Source organism: Eutrema salsugineum, unplaced genomic scaffold (assembly GCF_000478725.1).
Source record: "Eutrema salsugineum unplaced genomic scaffold, Eutsalg1_0 scaffold_4, whole genome shotgun sequence".
Lineage (NCBI taxonomy): Eukaryota > Viridiplantae > Streptophyta > Magnoliopsida > Brassicales > Brassicaceae > Eutrema > Eutrema salsugineum.
Window position 1 is genome coordinate 11,164,829 of NW_006256686.1, and position 12,690 is coordinate 11,177,518.

The following is a 12,690-nucleotide window of genomic DNA, read 5'->3' on the forward strand; positions in this document are numbered from 1 at the left end:
GGTGCGAGGTAGAACTCGGCTTATACTGTTTTATTTCATTAATCGTGTCCGAATAGTGAGAGTGTTCTTGACGTAATTATTCGGGTGATTTAAGAAAGGATGCAGGACTGGTCCCGTCTTATTTTCTTATAATCGTCATGTTTTTGTTCCTTAGGATTTATTAAGAAATTGCATTGTAGGGAAATGCGTATTTGGAGATCGAACATCTAGCTAGGATGTCGATGTAAAAGATGTCGAAGAAAGAGTTGGTAAAAAGTAAATTTTATTCATAGTTGTACCTCGTAAGAGGTTGCCTACGTATCCAACAAATTGGGATCAAGCCGATCATAGTTCACATTCGAGATCAAGCTCGACCAAGTATAGCTCGGTAAGCGTCTTTTTTTTTGTAGCTAATAGTAATATCGCTTGATGTTCATCGAGTTCCATGATCGAGGTATCATCTCGCCGTCCATAGTCATAAGTTCGTAAACGCCCGGCTTGACTACCTTGGTGATTTGATAGGGGCCTTCCCAGTTCGCGCCCAATTTTCCGGCTCCATCTTCCTGAGTATTGTCGAATACTTTGCAAAGGACGAAGTCGCCAGTTTCAAAGTGTCTTCCTCTAAACCGTTTGTTGTAGTAACGAGCGACCTGCTGCTGATAATTTTGCATCCGTAGTAAGGCGCGATCTTGTTCCTCTTCGAGCATGTCATGGCTATCCTTGATCATTTTACCATTTGTTTTACTATCTTGTGTCAGCATCGTTCTGCGGATACTTGATAACACCGTATTTTGACCACTTTTATGGATCGTTTTGAAATACTTTTTCTATGTTTTTATTTGCTTTTAAGTACTTTTATTATGTTTTTCTAGTATTTATAGTTCCAAGACTCTTTTCAGGTAACTTAAGGAAAAGCTTAACAAAACGGATAGAAAACCAGATTTCAGCTCAGAGTCAAACCGTCAGAAGTTCACCCCTGATTGAAGGCCTTCTCACCGTCTGATCCAGCTCAAATTTGGAGACCTTAAAGATGGAAGTATCAGCTTTCCAGTGAACTTTACAGCTTGGCAATCCAACGGTTCAATCAAAAGATACGCGAAGAGCAAGATGTCCCGTAAACCAGCCGGCAAGCACTTCCACCTGCGGCCAACAAGCATTTTCCCGCGGTCAGGAGCATCCCGACCGCGGCAAACCATACATTCCCCGCGGTCAGAGCCCTTCCGACCGCAGCCATCAACCCCCGAGCCCAAAAAGCCCATTTCTGAAGCCCACATTTGGAGAAACCCTAAGTGACGTCCAGAGAGGTCTTGAGTACTATAAATACATGTATTAGGAACCCTAACCGAAGAGAACGGATCACCACCGAAATACTTACTTCATATTCTTATTGTTTTTGCTTTAGCTTTTAGGGAGAGAGAGATTTGTTCTCTTGAACCCTTGTTCTTTCTTTTTCAATTTCGGTTTCTATTATACTTATTAATATTATGTCTTTGATTTCGTTCATTATGTCTGAGTAGTTTTATTGTTGGGATTAAGGGATTTTCGATGGGGATTTATATGTTCGATGAGGATTCCATGAGCTTTTGAGTCGAATCTTAGAACTTTTTCTTCTGAATTTGTTTTTACTGCATGAGAGTAGCGTCATGAACTACAATCTGATCCAGATGCTTGGTGACACGAAAGTGTTCATCAGGTATCAGATCTAGTTTGGGAGAGCAAAACAAACATAGGAGTGGAAACCTACCTATGGGCGATTTGTGAATTAGGACGAGTCTTAAACATAATGCATCTCTTCTCTTCCAGGGCCAAAGTGGAAACCTACAGGTCAGGGTTTAGAGAGATAGTTGTCTATGATCACAACAGTGGCGTATTCATACGTCCGTGACTCCAGTTCGAAAAGTTTAAGCTAAAATCTTATCAATTTTACTCTCTAGCAATGTTTTGAATCGTTCGTACCCCTGAGAAAAAAACTTCCCTGAACCCCAACGCCTTCTTCCTTATTGATTTACACCGATTTTCTTTTAAGCTTTAGTTCAATATTGTCTTTCCTTTTTAGTTCATTTTCATTTAAGCATTAGAATATCCGCTTTTATCATTTTTAGTTACTTTCGTTAAGTTTAGTTATTACGTCATTTAATTCCCGTATTCTCTTTTAATATTTTGTTTTTAGATTTTAAACACACTACCAAACCCCCACTAAACCGTTTTTGTTCTAGACTTCCTTACTTTAACTTATTTCAAATGATTTTTGCACAAAAAGATCCTCTTTCCCTGTGGATTCGATCCCTAAGTACTACTATTGATCAGCTGTGCACTTGCGGCTATTGATTTCAATTAGGGTAAAACTTGACAACCCTCTCAACACACGACAGCACACATCAAGTTTTTGGCGCCGTTGCCGGGGAAGGCACGCGTTTTCTTTTCTGCAAAACCCCGAGAAAGGTTAGTAAATCGACTCTAGAACCCCTTTTCTGCAACTTTCCATTTTTCGGTTATTTTGTTTCCATTTCAGAAGATATGGATCCTATAAATCGAAATATACAAAATGAGGAAGGTTTCTATAACACTCCTCAAGCCACGAGACGCAGAGAAGAACACCAAGCCCGAAAATTTAGCTACATGGATCGATACAGCCAGCCAATCCACCCTTACCACCGGCACAGAGAGACTGTTCGACGCCGGGAAGATCCTTATGGCCTTCCTCCAATCTACTTCGAGCCACACGCCTATAATCCTCCACTTCAGAACCCTAGTCAGCAAGAGGATAACTTGAGGATCAGCAGACGTTTGGGACGCCTCGAAGGGATGATAAACCAATTCCTTGATCAGCAGATTCTCACCGAAAACACCCTGCTCAAGAAAATTGATTCAATCTCTGAAGAGTTCAACAGAAAATTCGATGATATGGCCAACCATGTTCGAGTTTTGGAAGAGCAAACCCACAAGGACTCACAAACACTAGCTGGGATGATCCAACAGGTCGCAACAGAGCAGACAAGACAAGGGTATGACATCATACAAAACTCAAGTGATATTGTCGAATCAAAACAGGAGATTAAAGAAGTCAGAGAATTTGCCTCCTGGTATAGAGAGAAGACAGACAAAGAGTTGCAAGAGATCGAGCACAGGCTGAACAAACTCGAGCTCAAAGCACGGGAGATTGATGCAAGAATGGAGCAGATGCCCAACATTGAGCAATTTGAGAGGTTTTCTAAGAAATCTCCCAAAGATTCTGATGAAGATGCACAACAACGCCCTGGTATGAGTTCATATGATGCTAGTCTACCCAATAAAGAAACTGGAGAGGTTTGTATCAAGTACAAGAAGGAAGAGACGGACTACGAGCAGTTTACATCCGGGGCCGCTGGTCCAAGTGTTCCGACCGCGGCCAAAGCCCTGTTTCCCGTGGTCGCGACCCCTCTGACCGCGGGAGTTGGTCGTTCAGATGCTCCTCCAGGTTTTGAGAGGAAAATAATACATCTCCTGTCCCAACTTCAGCCTCCAGCACCTAAAAAAGCAACTCAGGAAGAAGAAAACCAAGTTTCAGATGAAGAACCAGATTGGCATGAATCATTACCTTGTATGATGGCAAAGGAATGTGTTGAAGATTCAGCTGACTCTTCAATCCAAGAAGACCAGACATGCAGAGTGATAAAGATTCCATACATCGATTCAATCATTGAATATGATGCTGCAGCTTTCTTTTGTGAATCCTATTCTGCGTTCGAGACACCAGCCAACACCTACAGAGAAAGGCAAGTTCGTATTCTCCATAAGGTCAAGACTGCAGGTCAGTTTCTTATCTCTTGTTCTATTAGAGGAGAAATGTTTAAAAATGTGCTATGTGATTCTGGAGCTTGTCTTAACATGATGTCCAAGGCAATTGCTTTGAGACTTGGTATTAAACACCTGCGCAGGACTAGAGCAAAGATTAGCTTAGCTGATGATTCAAATACAACACCTCAAGGAATAGCTCATGAAATTCCTTTGAGAATAAGAGATTGCATAGTGCCTGTCGACTTCTACATTGTCGAAACGAGAGATGCAACATATCCAGTGATTCTGGGATGGTCTTTTCTAGCAACTTCTGGAGCTATAATGGACTGGCCAAACCGGAGGATTTCATTTGCTAATATCGACAAAGATGTCTTCACAGAAGCTGTTCCATACAACAGCAAAGCAGGAAAACGTTCTGCAGCAGAAGAGTTTGAAGAAGAACTTTGGAGTGACGGAGAACCTGCTAAGCAAAGCAAGGAGATGTCGAAAAAGACTTGTCTCAGGACAATGTCTTCTTCATTGGAATAAGTCACGTCCAACACCAAAAGTCGAGCTAAACGACTTAAAACAAAAGCGCTTAATGGGAGGCAACCCATTTAGGTATTGTTTTCTTTAAGATTTTTCTTTCTTTTTCTTTTGATCTTTTTCCTTTTTCTTAGTTTCAGGTGTTTCTTATAAAACAAAAAAAGCCAAAAAAATCAAAAAACCAGAAAAAACCAAAAAGAAGGATGGTACCTGACTGCTCGGCCCAGCAGGAACCAAGGAGAAGCAGGAAGAGGCCGCGATATAAGCCCCCGTGGTCGCAAGTGTTTGGACCGCGGGAAACCTACCGTCGGCCGCGGTCGCGTGATCCTGACCGCGACCAAGCAATGGTTTGCCACGGTCGTGCATCCCTTGACCGCGGCACTTGGTCGTTGAGATCCAAACCCGACCCAAACCTCCCCTTTCACCTCATTTCACCTCACCAATCACCCTCCACCTCATTCAACACCCTCCACCACCTTCATCACCACCCATCACCTTCCCAAAACCCCTTCGAATGAATCCGGTTCATCTCCACCAGCATCCCGGATCCAGGTAAGTTCTCTTTGTCCTTACCAATTCGATTATTTATGCATTTTTCTCATCCAATCTCGACTTGTTTCACACTGAGGACAGTGTGATTTAAGTCTGGGGGAGGATTTCATCCCTTTCTAACCACCTTTCTTTCATGAGTCTTGCATTATCTACACTTTTTGCATTTTCCTTAAAGTTTTTCAAAATCGGTTTTCAAAACAAAATACTTTTTAAAGGGAATGGTGAACATGAATCAATGATAGTTGACTGTGTGCTTTTAGACTGTTCCTAGTGACTTGCTCATTCATGATTTAGGACTATACTAGGCGGTAGCTAAGCACATTTGAAACGAAGTACCCCAGAGGAATTTGAATGATTTCGATTTAGATGAAGGGATACACTAGCTCTGTTTTATTTGGACTTAATTTGGACTTAATTTTCTCATTGAAGCATTAGACCAGGGAAACAAATCATACATTCAGGACTCCTTTATCCTTTTACCACTCTCTGTTGATCCTGAATGGCTAGTTCATCTTTAGCTAGTTCCCCACCTTACCCAATCCTCTTTTAAACCACATGCACTCTTGTTTTCTATTGTCTTATATGCAGATAAGTGCAAAAACATTGGAGAGAAAGAGAAACGACGCAGTTTTCAGTCACCAAGGACAGAGACCTGCGATTTGCCGGAAAAGTTCCCGGAAGGATTCAACACAAGAGGAAGCTCAGTTTGCCTTAGAAAAATCTCAAATTTTGGTACAATCTCGTCCTCTAGTCTCTCTCTCTTTAAAAGGCATTTCCTTTCCAAAAAAAAAAAAAAAAAAATCCGAAAAAAAGAAAAGAAAGGAAATAAAAGCCTTAGAGAGTCTACATAGGTCGAATTTTAAGTCCCAAGGCAACTGGAGTTTGATTTTATGGAGTTTTTGAGATTGTTCCCTGATTCCCGGAAAGAATCTAAGTCTGGGGGAACAGCTGTTTACAACAAAGGAGGAAGATTATGCAACAACATTTGGCAAGAAGAAGTGACTGAAAAACTGTGGTCATCAACAGGTCCTTATCTCTCTTGCGGTTCTGCATATTATCTTGCATCCTCCAGATCTTCAGGTAACCCGAAACACTTTAACTCCACCACTTAAATAGCCCTTTAATGCCAAACGCCGTCTACCCTGGATGATGTCTTTAATGAGAACTCACTATTGAACTTAATGAATGTAGAGAGCTAGTTGACTGAAATCAAGATTTAAATTGTTTAAGTTTTGCATGACGGAAAAAGTGGACTAGTATCTCTTGTGCTTTGGTGAGAATTTTCTAGACTAAGTTGTGGATTGATGCACTATCTTTGGTCATAGTTTTAGAGTTCATGTCTATGAGATTTGTGCATTCCCTATTTTTGTTTTCACTTAACCAGTTTAGGCTTTTGCTTTGTTTGAGGACAAACAAAGGTTTAAGTCAGGGGGAGTTGATAACACCGTATTTTGACCACTTTTATGGACCGTTTTGAAATACTTTTTCTATGTTTTTAATTGCTTTGAAGTACTTTTATTATGTTTTTCTAGTATTTGTAGTTCCAAGACTCTTTTCAGGTAACTTAGGGAAAAGCTTAACAAAATGGATAGAAAACCAGATTTCAGCTCAGAGTCAAACCTTCAGAAGTTCACCCCTGATTGAAGGCCTTCTCACCGTCTGATACAGCTCAAATTTGGAGACCTTAAATATGGAAATATCAGCTTTCCAGTGCACTTTACAGCTTGGCAATCCAACGGTTCAATCAAAAGATACGCGGCGAGCAAGATGTCCCGTAAACCAGCCGGCAAGCACTTCCACCCGCGGCCAACAAGCATTTTCCCGCGGTCAGGAGCATCCCGACCGCGGCAAACCATACATTCCCCGCGGTCAGAGCCCTCCCGACCGCGGCCATCAACCTCCGAGCCCAAAAAGCCCATTTCTGAAGCCCACATTTGGAGAAACCCTAAGTGACGTCCAGAGAGGTCTTGAGTACTATAAATACATGTATTAGGAACCCTAACCGAAGAGAACGGATCACCACCAAAATACTTACTTCATATTCTTATTGTTTTGCTTTAGCTTTTAGGGAGAGAGAGATTTGTTCTCTTGAACCCTTGTTCTTTCTTTTTCAATTTCGGTTTCTATTCTACTTCTTAATATTATGTCTTTGATTTCGTTCATTATGTCTGAGTAGCTTTATTGTTGGGATTAAGGGATTTTCGATGGGAATTTATATGTTCGATGACGATTCCATGAGCTTTTGAGCCGAATCTTAGAACTTTTTCTTCTGAATTCGTTTTTACTCATGAGAGTAGCGTCATGAACTACAATCTGATCCAGATGCTTGGTGACACGAAAGTGTTCATCAGGTATCAGATCTAGTTTGGGAGAGCAAAACAAACATAGGAGTGGAAACCTACCTATGAGCGATTTGTGAATTAGGACGAGTCTTAAACATAATGCATCTCTTCTCTTCCAGGGCCAGAGTGGAAACCTACTGGTCAGGGTTTAGAGTGATAGTTGTCTATGATCACGACAGTGGCGTATTCATACGTCCGTGACTCTAGTTCGAAAAGTTTAAGCTAAGATCTTATCAATTTTACTCTCTAGCAATGTTTTAAATCGTTTGTACCCCTGAGAAAACTTCTCTGAACCCCAACGTCTTCTTCCTTATTGATTTACACCGATTTTCTTTTAAGCTTTAGTTCAATATTGTCTTTCCTTTTTAGTTCATTTTCATTTAAGCATTAGAATATCCGCTTTTATCATTTTTAGTTACTTTCGTTAAGTTTAGTTATTACGCCATTTAATTCCCGTATTCTCTTTTAATATTTCGTTTTTAGATTTTAAACACACTACCAAACCCCCACTAAACCGTTTTTGTTCTAGACTTCCTTACTTTAACTTATTTCAAAAGCTTTTTGCAGAAAAAGATCCTATTTCCCTGTGGATTCGATCCCTAAGTACTACAATCGATCAGCTGTGCACTTGCGGCTATTGATTTCAATTAGGGTAGAACTTGACAACCCTCTCAACACACGACAGCACACATCAATGCTCGGTAGAGCGAACTCGGTGGGGGCTAAAGCTTCCATACCATGAGGTAATGAAAAAGGAGTTTTGTTCGTCGATCGTCACGGTGTGGTTCAGTGTGACCAGATGATTCCTTCTAACTCGTCTGCCCATAAACCCTTCTTTTCTTCGAGTGTCTTCTTGATGCCGTTAAGGATAGTTTTGTTGGTCACTTCGGCTTGTCCGTTCCCTTGTGGGTATCGTGGTGTTGATTTGCCAAACCGTATTTTCCATTTGGCGCAAAAGTCCTCGATTATGTCGGAGATGAACTGGGGACCGTTATCGGTGACGATCACGTAAGGGAGTCCGTGGCGGCAAATTATGTTTTTCCAGACAAAGCTCTTCACATCGGTTGCTTTGACTTTAGAGTATGATTCAGCCTCGACCCACTTCGTAAAGTAGTCAGTGATGATAAGCATGAATCGTTTCTGTCGGGATCGGGGAAGTGGACCTACGATGTCCATCGCCCATCGCATGAAGGGATAAGGTGGCGAGGAAGCGGCGAGGAGTTCGGCTGGTGCATAGATCATTGGTGCGTGCCGTTGACATTTCTCGCAGCGAGCTAGGAATCGGTCACAGTCTGTCAGCATTGTCGGCCAAAAGTGGCCGTGGTTTTTGATTTTCAGAGCTAGAGCTCGATTATTAGAGTGATTTCCACATGCTCATTGATGTGTTTCTTTCATGACATCTTGTGTCTCTTCTCCGTATAGGCAATTGAGCAGGGCTCCTATCAAACTCCATCGATAGAGGTTGCCGTGTGACTGGACATATTTCATGCTTCGAGCTTTAAGGCATCTTGTTGCCCATCGGTCGGGTGGAGCTTGGCCATCTGTTATGTAAAGCAAGATCTCGATCCTCCAATCATCATTTGATGGTTCCTATTCTGCGGGCTCATCGACGACATCGGGGAGAGGCAATTCATTGGCGTCTACGCTGTTCGCTTCGGCACATACTCCTCGAGGTAAGATGATGTTGGGGGCGTTGATGCTTTCGACTAGGATATCGCGCCTTTGGTATGATTCAGATGTCGAAGCGAGGGCGGCGAGTGCGTCCGCGGAAGTGTTGTCGCTCTTTGGGATTCTGGTGAGGGAAAAAGATTCGAAGCGATCGGTGAGACTCTTGACGGATTTAAGGTACAAATTCATCCGGTTGTTCCTGGTATCGTAGTCGCCACTGTACTGATTAGCGACGAGCTGTGAGTCGCAGAAAGTTTCGATTTTCTTTACTCCGATTGCTTGAGCTAGGAAAAGTCCCGCAAGTAGGGCCTCGTACTCTGCCTCATTATTGGAAGCTGGGAATTCGAGCCGGAATGATTGCTCCAATATCTCCTTTGTCGGGGATTCCAAACGGATGCCAATACCTGCACTTCGGGATGAAGAAGATCCGACGTATAAAGACCATTTCTCGTCAGGGAGGTCGGTCTGGATTAATTCCAGTGGGAGTTCTACCAGAAAATCCACGAGAACCCGTGATTTGTCGCTTTTCTTATTGTGATACTCGATGTCGTACTCCGTCAACTCTAGTGCCCATTTCGCCATGCGACCTGACTGGCTCGGACTGTGCAGTATCGTTCAAAGTGGCTGATTTATCAAGACGATGATCGAGTGAGACTGGAAATAAGGTCGTAACTTTCTGGCGGACATAATGACCGCAAGGGCGAGTTTTCCAACTTTGGATAACACTTTTCCGCGTCGTCCAGAGTTTTACTGACGTAGAAGATCGGTTTCTGCTCACCCCGATCTTCCTTGACTAAGACTCCGCTTACTTCAGAACTCGATACCGCGATGTAAAGGTAGAGGGTTTCGCCTTTCTCTGGCTTCGCTAAAATTGGCGGGCTCGCGAGGTACTTCTTAAATTGCTGGAATGCATCCTCGCACTTGCTATCCCACTCGAAATGTTTATTGCCTCGGAGGAGTTGATAGAAGGGAAGACATTTATCGGTGGAGCGTGAGATAAACCCGTTGAGTGCCGCGATTCGGCCGGTGAGGCATTGGACCTCACGAGTGCTGCGAGGTGATGGCAGATTGATTAAGGCGTCGATTTGCCTCGATACCTCGTTTAGTGACGATGTAACCGAGAAATATCCCGGATGTAACCCCGAAAGTGCACTTAGTCGGATTGAGCTTCAATTTATACTGGTTCAAGACAGTGAAGCAAGCCTGTAGGTGACCGATGTGAATGCCGGCGGTGAGTGATTTTACTAGCATATTGTCGATATAAACTTCCATTGTTCGTCCCAACTGATCAGGGAACATGTGGTAAACTAGTCGTTGGTACGTCGCGCCCGCGTTCTTTAATCCGAACGGCATTACCTTATAACAGTTGGTCCCCCGGTCAGTGATGAAAGACGTCTTTTCATGATTTTCGAGATGCATCGTGATTTGATTATAGTCGGAGAAAGCATCCATAAACGACAAGAGCTCGTTCCCGGCAGTTGCCTCGACGATTCGATTTATATGTGGCAAGGGGAAACTATCCTTGGGGCATGCCTTCTTGAGATCGGTGAAGTCCAAGTAGATTATCCATTTGCCGTTTTTCTTTTTGACGACGACTGGGTTCGTTAACCACTCCGGATATTTGATCTCGATGATCGAGCCAACCTTCGACAAACGCTCAACCTCGTCATTGACAGCTTGGGCCTTTTCTGGACCTAGCTTTCCCCTTTTTTGCTTGATCGGCTTAAATGTAGGGTCGATATAGAGTTCGTGACTTGTTATCGCGGGATCGATCATAGGCATATCGTTTACCGACCAGGCGAACGTCGATGCATTCCGGCAAAGCAGTCTGACGAGCTCAACCTTGATTTCTTCTTTTAGGTCAGCTCCGATTCCTACGCATCGTTCGGAATCGCTTTCATCGATGTTTACTCTTACGACGAGTTCTCGCTTGGGTCCTTCTTGAGATTGTAAATCGACTTGGTTGGATTCGTGGGTAAGATCGTGAGGCACGCCTTGGTTGGAATCATGGATTTGAATCGGAGTTTGTGTTCGGCCGTGAAGCAAAGTCTCGACATTTTTTGGGATCTCCGAATGGTCTTTACCCCAAACGTTGTAGGGAACTTGAGGCATTGGTGATAGGTCGACGGTACCGCCTTCATGGATTGCAGCCAGGGGGTTCTCAGAATTATGTTATAGATGGCAGGTTTATCGATGACGATAAATTTGACGAGGCGAGTTGTCTTCGCAACGTAGACCGGAAGTCTGATTGTCCCGATCGAGTAGACCGTATCCCCATCAAATCTGTGAATGGCTTCACGGAGGATTTGAGATGGTGGTTGGCCAATTCCATTTTATCGAGAGTTTCCTTGAAAATCAGATCCACTGAGCTCCCTGTATCGACCAAGATCCGTGACACCTCGCAATCTGTGATCCGCAGCTCGATTACAAGCGGATTGTTGTGTGGCATGTCTACTCCCTCCGCGTCGACCTCTGAAAATGTAATCGCATCGCTTTCAGTTGCTTTGGGACCTTTTACTTGCCACTTCTGTGCAACCATGACTTGTCGGCCGTACTTTTTTATCGACCGAACGGAATCGTTGCAAGATGACAGGCCTCCCATATTCATGAACACTTTTTTTCGAGATGCCAGGGGAGTGTCACCTCGCGGCTGGGTTACCTCGATCTCTCTTTGTTGGATAGTCATTTGCTTGCTCGCTAGTTGGAGGATGAGGTGGAAGCTGCTCGGTGGGTACCATTGGTCGAGCTTCGTTATTGCGTGATGCATTACTTTGGGGTTGGTTTGCTAGGGCGATCTCTCCCTTGCGATACTTTGCGAGTAAATAGGCCTATAGCTCACGACACATCGCGGTCGGATAGCCATACTTGTTATGGTAATCGCAGAAAGGCCTCGTCTCCCCGCGATCACCTCGTTACCATGTGTTTGATTGAGGTTGATACTGGCGATTTTGTTGCTGAGTGTTAATGTTGTACGTCGTTCCTCGGCGGTTATCGCCTCGATAGTTATTATCCAAGTGTTGTCGAGGCTCCTGGTAATCTTGCTTGGGAGTTTCTTTGGGAGGTTGCTGTCTCGGCACTGTCTTTGCTGAGGATGCGATCTCTTTCTCCTCCTCGTCTTCAATATACAAGGTGATGCGGATAAGCGCATCCTCAAGAGTTTGTGGAGCGCCGATTTGAGGCTGTCCTAGAATTTCGTGTCAAATCAGAGAGCATTCCAGAGGGCTGAGATCGATGCCTTGTCGGTCACTGTGACGCGAGAAACTATCGCATTGAATCTGCTGATGAAGGATCGAAGGGATTCTTTTTCACCTTGCTTGATTTGGAAGAGATCGGCGCTGGACACTGCGCCTTGAATGTACATCATGTACCGTTTGAGAAAGGCGGTCCATAATGCTTAGTAGCTGTTGATTGAATTTGCTTTTAACTTGGAGAACCAGACAAGAGCCGCGCCGCTGAGGTTTTCGACAAATAGTTGGCAAAAACCTGCATCTTTCTCCTCGGGGGTGAATCGTGCTCGGCCCATTTGAATGCTAAACGTGGTCATATATTGACTAGGGTCCGAGTTGTCCGTGTACGTTGGGAGGTTGAACTTTACTTGATTTTTTATTGGAAAATCAGTGATTCGAGTTGTAAATGTTGTGCTTTGGCTTTCTTTCAGCACGCGGTCGATCTCAGGTGCGGAACTGGTAGCTTGATGTACTAGCGAGGTCATGGCTTGCAGTTTTGCCTTCATTTCACTTATCTCTTCGTCTTATTGGGGGTTTCTAACTCGAAGTAGACATGTGTCGTGCTCAAGAGCTCCGGTATTCACCTCACCACATTCGAGGTCGGATGATTTTCTGTTGTT